Here is a 12,553-nt window from a genome sequence, read left to right as displayed (position 1 = left end):
CCTTTTTGTTTCCTGAGGCTCTGATCAGGAGGCCAGGCAATTACCCTTGGAATCACTCTGGTGGTCTGGGTTCAAGTTGCAGCTCCAGTCCTTCTTCATGTAGCAGGACAGAAGAGCAGTCCCTCTTTCAGACAGGCAGCAAGGTAACAGATCAGCTGAGTAGAGATTCTTGCAGGAGATCAGCAGGGCAGCAGATTAGTCCTTCTTCTGAATCTTTCACAGGTCCAGAAAGTGATATGAAGAGTGGGTCTGAGGGTCTCCTTTTTATACCTGGCTCCCACAATGAAGTGAAAGAAACTTTGGGGGTCTTCCGTTCACAGAAGTGTCTGGAATTTCCTGTTGCATGCCCTGCATCAAGTCTGGCTAATGGCACAAACTGCTACATTGATGTTATTTGTGTGAGAGCAGGGCAGAGCCTTACGAAGAACAAGTGGGGCTGTGAGCAGTTATGCCCACGACCTGCCTGTGATGGCTGAGCCAGACACACCTAATTTCTCTATTGTGTTACTGTCTGGGAGAAATATGCATTAGCCGTCTACCACTCACACCTAGTCATATGACCCATGAAGAGGGCTGCAGGCACCAAATGGTTAGGGTAGAAAAATGCCAACTTTCTAAAAGTGGCATTGTCATAATTGTGCTTTAACACTGAATTTACCATTAAAAAGAACTAAAACAACTCCTTGGACACCAAACATGACTTTACTACCTATTCCCAATCAAATGTTAGCACTTATGAAATGTAAACCTGTTTTATCCTACGGAAGAGGTAGGTCTCACAGTAGTGAAAAAAAAGTCAGGACATGGAAACACTTAAAAGTACATTTGATCCTTTTACTTATAGTGAAATGTGCCCCATGGGCCTTTGAGGGCCTACTTTAGGGGTGACCTACTTATAATAAAAAAGTGAGTTTAAGACTTAGCAAAGGGTTATTTTTCCCAGTCAAATTGGTAGTTTAAAATAGCTGGAAGGCTGCAATGGCAGGTTTGAGGGACATTTTAAAGAGCTACTCAAATGGGTGACACACAACATGCTGCAGGCTCACTAGCAGCATTTAATTTACAAGCCCTGGGTTTATGGTATACCACTTTACTGGCAATTAAGTAAATTAAATATGCCAATCATGAGCAAACCACTTTTGCCATGTTTTAATGAGTGAACACAAGCACTTTATCACTGGTTAGTAGTGGTAAAGTGCACAGAGTCCTAAGGCCAACAAATATCATTCAGAATAATAGATAGGGTGAAGGCAAAACATTTGAGAGAATGTCACCCTAAGGCTGACAAGTCTTACAAGGTGACCTAATCTGTTGAACTTTTAGTTCAGTGAGTATTGTTGATATATTCTTTTTGGGTGATAGAATGAAATTGTTCTGCTCAGTGCAGACTCTGGATAGAACATCCCAAATTTTAAGTGATAGTCTGACTCTGATTGTTTAAGGGTGCCATCATCTGAGAGTATGTCTCTAATATAAGTTTTTTTTCATTTTTTCGTATTCTAGTCAAATGGTAGTTTGATAGGATTGTTATTTGAAGGAGAGAAGTGTAGGTTTAGCCCCGTTTGTCACTATGGCCCTGAAACAAATAAGAATGGTGATATTTTTGGAGGGTCAGAGTGTATGTGTGGTTATATACTAGTATGTTAAGGAATGAAGATCTGTCTCTAATCCCTAAGTATCTGAGCCTCTTAACATTTACCACAATAAAGATGAATTTCCCACGCCAGTTTACCTTAAAGACATTCCAAACCATTGCCTCCGAGTCTTCCTGATTAATTTACTTCTCCTTGATATATTTCATTGGAGAATAGAGTGATGAAGCAGAGAGAGATGTTGACACCACAACCCTGTGGCTTTTTGTTTTTTAAATTTTTGGCCCCAAGTCCAAGTATATGGTTACTGAGACATGGTCAGAAACATAAATCAGTCTTATTTATAATTTTAGTACTAGTGGTATGAAGACATTGCTCAGTCAGAGGTACTCCATCCATTATTGAGTTCTGTGAACATGAGTGAAATAGGTGTACACAAGTTCTTATGTTGTTCCGTCGATATATCACATAAGCCCACAGTGAATTTGGTTTTAAGAGTTTTAGAAAAGTCACTTACAACTCCCTGAAATGGCAGGGATCTTTCTAGTGTACCATACCAAACCATATTTAAATCTCCAGCTACAATTCTTTCCCCCATGCATACTCTGTCAGTATTAAGAGGACACCCATCAAAAAGGCATCCTGGCCTCTGTTTGGAGTGTAGACTATAACATTTGTTGAATGTACTCCTTCCTATTGGCCTCTCACAAATAGATATTTACCTTCCTTGTCTATGATCATGTCTTCTTCTTTAAAAGTAAAATCCCTGTGGATGAAGATGCCCATCCTATTTTGCTTTAGGTGATTTAAACTGCAGAGGGCTGTTGGGAACTATGTCTAATTCTAGGTTGGTCTCCTTTTGTTAAGAGCATTCCCTGTAAACATATTACTGCCTGCTGGGAGATCTTTCAAAAGAGGTTTACATATTGAAGTCCGCTTATTTGAAGTATTGTAAAAACAAACTAACATACAAACCTACTAATTTATGTGAGATTGTGCTGTGAGCTACAAATGACAGAAGATATCTTGCTTGGTAGAGGACAATGCACCCTAGTAACTCCCTCCACTCCCATGAAGTGGAAAACAATATCAGATCTTAAGTACTCTATAGAGACACCCCCAGGGAAGGTGTGGCAAGAATTAAAGCATTCCCTCCTTCTGTTAGATCTAGAATTGCAAGTAGATAGAAACTAACTAACTTTGCTTTGTAAGTATCAGGCTAAATTTGCCTCATTTAATATATCCAGTAGTCTACCCATGTCTGTGTTTGTCCATGGAACATGGAGAAAGCCATGATTAATCACCTCATCAAGAGGGGGTGGGTTAGTCAGTTCCTCTTCTTTTTTATTCTTTGTCTATGGTATAATGTTCTAGTCTTATTCTATTGTCCATCCAAAGTAATTTGCTGTGGAGATACATGGATGAGCTGGGGAAAACAATGCTTAATGTTCCATCAGAGAGGCTTGCTCCTAGATATTTCTGTTTAAAAAAAGGTAAACGTTATTGTTCCGGTCAAATAAAATCCCACACGTAAATATCAGTTTATATCTACAATTAAAAGCATTCAGTTTATCCATGATGTGGGGGGAGGTAGAAGAGTTGTCATTTCCGTGCACATGCCGATTTCATTATTGTTTCTCTTTTCTGAGAAATGGTGAAGCTTAGGAAGGATGTCTTGGGTTATGTGTCAGATTGTGAATTCTGAGGCCCAGTCCTGTGGGCTCTGTTTATTTTGGGCAGGTTGTCCATCATATCCAGAAGCAAAGGCAAACATATTTGTGATAAAAGTTTATTTTACGGATATTCTTCCTTTGGGATTGATTTCCCAAGTTTTAACTCTTTGCCCACATATATTGTGCAGGCTTTGTCATTTACTCCAGTTTGGTCTCAATTTTATGTTGATTTGAGCCATAATTTTTTAAACTTTGTTTCCAAGACCCTGTTCTTTGATCTTATTGAGTGCACATCTGTTCACAAAAAATCTAATTTTAGGTCAAGTCATCTTTTAGGACATGTAACCATTTGTCCAACTCTCTCTTCAGTTCTTTCTTCCTGAGAAGGAAGCTCAAGAAAGGACTGCCCAGGAGGTTTGCTTTTGTAAATGCCATATAGCCTTTCTAAGCAGAATGTTTGCATGTTTCTGTATCGACTGAGTGATAAACTTCACTAAGCTTTTCTGGGAGGTTTGCTTCAGTGACATTTGTGTATCAGACCACGATCAGACCTGTGCTTGTAACTGGGGATCATTTTGCAGGGGGTCAGCTCATGTGATTCCTCTTTATACGTCTATGATTCAAGTGAGGCTGATTGTGTGATTCTCAACTAAGGACACATTTCATACTGTAATGTCATTCATTGCGTCCAATTCCCCAGCGTTCTTGGGTTCAGTAGCATAAGCACAGGGGCAGTGCCAGGTTCCATGGCCTCAAACTAGGCACGAGGGTGGTGAGGGAAACAATATTCACATCACTCCCATTATCTACAATATCTATCTGTGCTGCTGTCAAATACAGCCCCCATGCCCGGGACTCTCCATCTCAGCAGTTAAGGCCTCCTTCTATTATCATCCAGAGGGCCTTATTTGCTCTTAAGCTGGGGGTCTGGGTTCAACACTAACTGACCAAGATTTCAAAGATACAGAGAGGATATATGTTCTCACTTTCCTCCCTGGTTAACCTCCACACAGCCCACCCACAATCCTCCACAGAGGTCCTCAAGCCTCCTCCATGTCACAACTCAGGCTGCAGAAACTCCCTGTCTGGATCAGGACCACAGGAACCTGCCTCTTTTCGATTCATCTCACTGAACCTGCAATCTGATTCCCACAGTGGCCATCCTAAATGTGAGGTTTGTCTCCCCTCTGCCGGAAAAACACTGGTCTGGTGGGCCAGAGAGATCTCAAATCTGCCCTTGCAAGCCAACAAGCAACCTCTGTATCATTGGGGTGTACTCCACTCCACCTAGTATATTAGTAGCATTGCAACTAGCAAGTGGATGGGGTGCTAGAGTGGGATATGTTCACTCATGCCACCATCCTAGGACAGTCAGTACTCCAACCAGTCATTTTAAAAATATTTTAAACCAGACGATGTGGGATGACATTGTGATGTGCTGAAGCACCGTTTATGCTGATCATTAGAGCAAACTCCTCCAGAGGCAAAATTCTATCAAAAAAGTTAAGAAAGTTAACATTTGATGGCAACAACATTACCAGCCAAATTTCTCTTTTTACAGCATTACCTGCATGTTGAAAAGATCACCAAGGATAATTAGCCATCACTCACAAAACATTCCTAAATTGGCCACTAAATTAGCAAGACTGTCATATGTGGGGTGAACAATCAAAAAATAATTGTAGAGGCATCACTTTTTATCAGTGGTGTACTGATTGTGAAGAGCTGCAGCCCACAACTGAGAATCATTTTTTTAAATTGCAATTAGATACATAAAATGGCATAGCTATTAGTACTTTATAAAAATGTGAGATATCTAAGTATAGTGGAAATTCACAAGTCAGCTTGACTATTTCTATCTATTGAAGAGCCATTTTCACCAGTAAATTTTGGTCTTTTCAAATCACTCAGAGCTGGGGCTACTTCTGGAACTCACAAAAGGGAAATTCCCTTTTTAAAACCTCACTTTGGGCTGCAAGAGGAGTGCTTGCAGCCCAAAGTGCAGCCCAAGGCTTTTTCTTATAATGAAGATCAGATCACCATGCTTACTGACATCATCAAATGTGAAACTGAAAGGAGCTTAAACCTCTGAATGCTTACAGTTTGGTCAGGGCTCAGGGGTAGAGATCAGCGCCAAGAGCTCTCGAGTTTGGAGGCACACTGTAAGAGGGAGACTCTCCACTTTTCAGGACACTAAACTGCCACACATTGTATGTGTGTAAAGAGAAGTATGGGATAGAGTCTAGTGCATTCTGGTACCAGTCCAGAGCCCATGCCCCTAGAGCCTTTATGTCCCTGTGGGGGCGGGATGGAGACTTTACCTTCAATCTGCCTACCTTAGAAGAGTGGAAAGCTCACTAGACACATAGATTGTTTTTTGTAATTAAAGAGATCATGGGTGGGGTGATCCATCATAGCATTTGGCTGCTCCCCCCACCCTTTGAGCCCAAATAATATTGCTCTCCCCTCTGGGGGAATTTTGGTTGATTTACTTCCAGCCTGTCTTCTCAGAGAGGTGGAATGGAGTGCACACTTGGCACTAGGAATTGTTTTTATTTGGAAAAAGAAGTGGTGGAGGTAAAGCATCCAGGTATCAATTTGTACCACCTGCATATACAATCTTTATGAACCCCCTGGGAGGTGGAATGGATGTTTTCTATCTGTTTGCTCACACAAATGGCCAAAGGTTCACTAGACGTCAGCGAAAATGTAAGAATAAAGAAATGAATGAAGAGTCAGTCTTCTTCTGGTGTTGAGCTACCTTACAAACCACATGCCCTTGATATACTTTATGCCCTTCGAAGGGGACAGATTAGGGAAGAGGTGAGGAAAAAAAGGCCACTAGACATCACAGATTGAATCAATAAATTAAAAGGAATGGGGTGAGTTGGCTGGCCTAACCAGGCATTCGGCTACTGCCCCTTTGCCCCTTTTCCTGCTCAGAGAGCAGATTGGATATTGACTCCCTACCAGGGAGAAAGAAAGGCTACAAGATACCAGGAAAGAGATACATAACAAGGATTACATTAGAGGGACAACTTGTCCTGACACCAAGGGGACTTCAATGTCTCCAGGCCAACCAGTTTTTCTGCCCTGTGAGAGCCCAAAAAAACTGAAAGCTAGGGCGCAGCCAAGATGGTGGGCTGTTAGGACGTGCTTTTGTGTCTCTCCATTCCCACCTCAGCCCTGCAAGACACTGTCTGTTGCATACAGAAACCCAGAGAGTGGTGATAGGACAAAGGAGGAAAACCCTGGAGTGGCCCTGGTCACCGCATTGTGACCCTGGAGTGAGCTGAGTATATGAGACTGTGGCCACACACACCAACATGGCGTGCCACTCTGACTTAAGTTGTGGCCTGCCTTGCGGTCTCTACCCCTTCACTTTGGAGCAATCCAACCTTGCTTTGATGCTGATGGCGACCTAACTGTCCCTTGCAGTCCCAGGGCAGAGTGGTGTGGCATTGTTCCTGGAAGCAGAGGAACCTGCGAAGGTGAAGCCTGCCACTCCGTGTCTGGTGCAGAATGGAGCCCTGTGGCAGTCGGCCCATGGGGTCTAGTCTGCTGGTGGTTGCTGGGCCCCAATGTGGCCGGATCTTGGCACGTGGAGATTGTGGACAACAAAGATTGTGGACAGCAAGGGCCTCTAATGGCCTGGGGAATTGGTATGGACCTCTTGGGGCCATTGCTGACCTCCACAGAGTGCTGTGACTTGGGTCTTCTCAATGATGCCTCCATCCAGCACCATATGAAAGGCAATAAAACCCTAAGCCTGTAACCCTCTTGCAGCCCGGATTACCTGCGGCCTGACTTGGAACACCGAGGACCAGCAGGTAGGAATCTTGTCAGCTGGCAAAGCAGTGGGGGATTATGAAACGCATATAAGCATCAGAGGACCACTCCCAGGAGAAACACTTGATTACATCACTGAGTAACTTCACTGCAGAGTGCTCCCTCTGGCTACATTGGTAGGGTAGTGGCCGGCTCTCCCCTGAAACTACCATACCCCATACTTCTAGGTCACTGAATGAGCACCTAGTACATTACCCAAGAGTGAGACAAGAAGGAGCCACGTGGCTGATACCCTTGGATACTGCCCCCCCCTCCTGGTGACCTTGGCACTGCACGTAAGCTTCCTTTGTTAAGTGGAACACAAGTGAAGAACAAAAAAAAACACTGCCACTAAGCTTGCCTTAGACTGCACTCCTGCAGACATTGTCGTCATGACGTCAGCCAGGGCAAAGAAGGACACTTTCCCTGAGAAACATTCTGATGAAGCCTACTGGAGGCAACTCTGGCACCTGCACACCCCTAGCCGGAACATATCATCTGTCAATGATTTAAGACACAGTTGGGCCAGTGACCAGATCCTTCCTCATTGTAGGAAAGTCCTCCTTTTTGCCCTGGTCACCCCCAAACTCTTTGGACAGGTACTGGTGGTTACTGACTCTTGGCTGTGCCCTGGGTACTGCTTACCAGTCCCAGGGCCAGTGCTCTGTGTAAAGTGGATATGCAAATTAGGCTAATTATAATTGACAAAATTAACCTACCTATAAGGCCCTAGTACATGGTCGGGCATGGATGTTTAGGGACTCCAGCATAGGTAGTGCCCCCATAGGTGCACTGCTGAGGTGCCCATCGCCATTTTAAAGGCAGGCCTGCCTTGCTGGCTGCTTTTAAATTAAAGTTACATGCAAATTCGTCTTTGGAATTAAAAGTAGTTCCAAAGTCTTAAACTACCTTATTTTTACATATACGTCATCCCTAAGGTGTGCCCTATGTGCCCCTAGGGCTGGGTGCCATGTAACTATAAGCAAGGACCTTATAAAAATAATTTTATAAGCCCTGGTGAGGTAAAACAGACACATTTGTTTTCCTCTCATTGTAATGAAATGTCTCCAAAGGCTAGAATGGGGAGACTTTATTTTAATTTTAAAAATCCCCTTAAGTAACAGATACTACAAATTTGATATTAAATTAATTGTTATAATAAATCCCACAACTTCCAGTTGTGGGATTTAATATAACTTGTTCAGGTAAAGAATTTTAAACTTTACCTGAAAAGTTACCAACTTCAGCTCTGCACTGTTTTTGCTGCTTTGCTCTGAATGGCCAGCCTCTGGCTGCCTGGCCAGGCTGCTTTGATGAGGTGTGAAGTGGCCTGGCTCAACACAAAGAGATGTGCCTGGGGGAGGAGATCTCCCCTCAGTAGATGGGGAAGCAGGAAGGTGGGGCTGTCAAACTGATCTTCAAAGGCAGGGAAGGACATTTGGGGCAACCCAGCAAACACCCTCACATCCTGCAAACCCAGACAATTAGGTGCCCCCTTGATTAGATTAGGAGAAAGCAGGAGAGGGGTGTGTTTAGGATTGTTAGCCACTCCAGTGTGTGGGCTCAGCCAGATGTAACCTCCAAAAAACTCTTTCAACCATGATGGATTTTTTAGGAATGTTGCTCCCTGGGATTGATTTTTGCCACACCTCCCAGGAAGTGGTCATCACAGGGGGAAGGACCCTGCCCCTGATTGGAGAACCAGGACCCCCTTGTTTTTCACCCAGGAGCAAGGATAGAACTGGCAGACCTGCACCCACACCTCAGATCCCTATCAGATTCCAACAAGGAAGAACTATAGAAGAAGAAGGACTGCCCTGCTGGACCCCTTGCCTGCACCTGAACACTGCACTCTGGAGGACTGCACCAGCTGCACACTTGGGCTTCATCACAGGAAGGACTTTGCCTGGCTTCAACTGGTTCAAGGAGGGACTCCGTGTTTGCTACAGGTAAAAATGACTAACCAGAGTCCCCTGCACCAACTCCTGAAGAAACCAACCAGCGGACCACTGCCCAGTGGCCAAAAAGGAGTTTGCGCCAGGTGCATTCTGGGAGTTGTAGTCCGCACCCCCAAGGAGCATATCAGAGCTTCTGGAACTTTGGGGTGAGCTGTGGACCTCAAAAGATCCTTAAAATAACATCTGGAAGAAGATCCAGAAGTTTGGAGAACTTTGGAGAACTTTTGGAAAAAATCTCCATAGAGGGACCGACCTGCCGCGGCAACTCTAGCCGGCTTGCCTCAACCGTGACACAGCCTGACTTGCAGGTTCGTCCCGGTGAAGAAAATCTCCAAAAAAGTTACTAAGTCCGAACGTAGGAAGTTGACTAGGACCTCCCAGACAGCTTATCCGAAGAGGGCTCCAAGGCCATCGGATCAAGATTCAGGTTGGCCCTGTCGAAAGGATTTCACCAAAAAAAAAAGACTAAATCTGAAGTTAAAAATCTCTACCGAGGGCTCCCTCGACACGAATCCGAGGAAGAGTTCCAGGAGGTCGGATTGGACTGGCGGGTTCGTCCCGCTGCAGAAAATCTCCAGAAAAATGACTAAGTCCTAAGGTAAACTTTTGACTGAGGCCTCCTGTGGGCTGTAGATGAGCCAGGCTACATCCAGGTCGGCCTTAAACTTTGACTTTGCCCCGGTCGAGGTGCAAACAGATGACCAGATTTGCGCTTTTTGTTTTTATGCGCTAGAAAGCAATAATTCTTTAAAAATTCATATCTCCGGTTCCCGTTATCCGATTTTATTCGTTTTTGTGTAATTTTAAAGCAAAAAATAGTTCCTATTTCTATATATTTAGTTTGGATTTCTAAACTGTTTCCTGTGTTTTATTTAATTACTGTTTTGTGATATTTGAATGCTTTACACTTTGTCTCCTAAGTTAAGCCTTGTTGCTCGTTGCCAAGCTACCAAGAGTTGAGCTAGGTTTAATTTACTGAGACCTAATTGGACCTAAGTGGAGGTTAGTGGCCTATTGTTAAGTATAGGTACTTACCTGCCCTTACCAATAACCCATGTTCCATCACTCACTGCCCTGTTTCCATCCTTATGTGATGACCTCAAGGCAGTTAAGAAGGACTTATCAAAGGACCTACGAGAGGTTCACTTTGATCTGGAGGAGGTGAGAGACAGAGTCTCAGCCCTTGAAGACCACAAATCTGGTTGAGATGAGGAAATGGAGCACCTACAACATGAAGTGATCAGGGCACAGAATCATCAAATTGATCTGCAGGCCAATTGTAAGGACATTGGGAATGAATCACACCAAAATAATATCTGTATTAAAGGGGTGCTAATGAATGCTGAAGAGGTGGATCTAGATGAATATGTTTGGGTCCTCTTGCTCCAAGTCCTTAGCACACCATCAGACAAAGCAATGCAACTTGATTGAGTCCATAGAATGAGCCTATCCAAACCAGAGAAAGCACCACCAGCAGACACACTAGTGTATTTTTTACAACTTTCAGCTAAAAGAAAGTATCCTTCGCAGGGCCAAAGGATTGCCATTCGGTCCACTTTAGAGGACTCATGCCCATGCTTTACTAAAATGTGGCCACCATCACATTACAAAGGTGGCACAACTTCTGGCCTGTGACTGCCCACCTGAGGGACGCTGGCATCTCATACTTCTGGGGTCACCTTTTTGGATCATCTTTTGGCTCAAGGGCAAGCTACACCAAAACAAAATATTGGCGGAGGACTGCTGAGTACTGTGTATCCACTGATATTAAAAGACAAACCAGTCCCCAAGACCAGAGAGCCCCTAAATGAACATGCTGGTACAAGCATGAAAAGAGGCCTGGAGGACATAGGCCTGACCCTGAGACTATGGTGATGGAGATGAGGGTGGTGTTGGAGTCATTGTCAGATGATCCCAAAAAACAGAAGCAACCTGAGGCATATGGAAAGTATGAATCCCTTGTGAGGTGGAGTCTGAATCCATTGTGAGGCAGGCTGGGGAAGCGGGGGTGGAGCGTGGGAACTTTGAGCCACAATTCAGCAAAGTAATCCTTGTTCAGTGGGACAGTCCACCCCCTTTTGAGACACCAAGTTAGTTTGTTGTGATATTGTGCTATTGTTTAATAATGCTGTGGTTATTAGGGGGGATGTACTCACAACACGCGCAGCCCTACCTCAACACTATTATATTCATACATAGATTCTCTAAAAATTGGGTGGTTAACTTTGTACGGAAACAGGTACCACTCACATGGGACCATACTGCATGCCTCTTCCACATATACTATGCACACCATCATCAGAATTGTCACCCTTAATGTCAAGGGACTTAATAAACGAGTCAAACATAGGGCCTTTCTCTCCTACCTGGACCAGTCAGGAGCAGATCTCTGCCTCTGACAGGTAACCCATTTAGTAGCTATCTACTGGCACAGGCTGAGGTCTTTAGTCTTTCTTTTCCTCTGTTACTACTAAATCAGCAGGTGTTGCCCTCCTGGTGTTCGGTTCCTTCAGAGGCACGATTGGGGATAAAGTAGTGGAAATCAAAGGCTGGTTGCTGGCCCACACTGTACGAGTTGGCGATTACACTTTCATACTAGGTTCCCTTTATTCTCCCGATGATGGCGAGGAGTGCTTCCTCCATAGGACGGTGCAGAAACAATGTCTACCCGGGATAGGTTGGTATTACTGGGAGGGGACCTTAACCAGGTATTCAATAAGGACTTAGATAGGTTTGCGCAATGCTGCAGCAACACAGGGGCTCTCTCATGGGAGGGCGTATAATGGTTATATGAGATAGGGCTGAGAGATAGATGGTGAGAACAACACCCCCAAACGAAAGACTACACCTTTTATTCACATGTCCACAAAACATATGCCTGACTTGACCACTTTCTGGGATCCAAAGAACTGCAAATCCTCACTATCACCTCAGTCAATTGATTTTTCCCTGGCACACTGTCCCCTCAAATTCTGGAGGTTGCAAGATGTACTGCTACATAGGCCAGAAGTGGCAGGCAGGCGGCAGTCAGGCTTAAACAAGCTATCGTAGATTTCCAAGAAACAAATGACACAGCAGAAATGTCCATAACTACACTCTGGGAAAACTTAAAGGTCATCATGCAGGGGGAGTTAATTGCCATCTCAGCAGCAGATAAAAATCTCTGCAGAGATAAAGGGAGTGCTTGTACCAGCAAGTACAGGAACTGTAACGCAAGCATATGCGTACCGGTGCACCGAGGGTATGGTGCCAGTTGGAAGAGGCCTGAGTGCAATTGGCAGGCCTCGACCTAGATAAGGCTGAATATGATGTGTTGTGACTCCTTTATTCCTATTACATTGGGGGGGGACAGATGTGGATGTTTACTGGCTAATAGACTGAGGGCTCAACAGCAGGCTACTGGAGTACAATCCCTAAGGGCCCAAAACGACTTAGGAATAAAAGAGGATGGACCCATAACTTCTGATTTCCAGGGCCTTTATAAAGAGTTATTCAAGGGAAA

Source organism: Pleurodeles waltl, chromosome 1_2 (genome assembly GCF_031143425.1).
Source record: "Pleurodeles waltl isolate 20211129_DDA chromosome 1_2, aPleWal1.hap1.20221129, whole genome shotgun sequence".
In the NCBI taxonomy this organism is placed as follows: Eukaryota; Metazoa; Chordata; class Amphibia; order Caudata; family Salamandridae; genus Pleurodeles; species Pleurodeles waltl.
Note: the sequence above shows the minus strand (reverse complement) of the source record.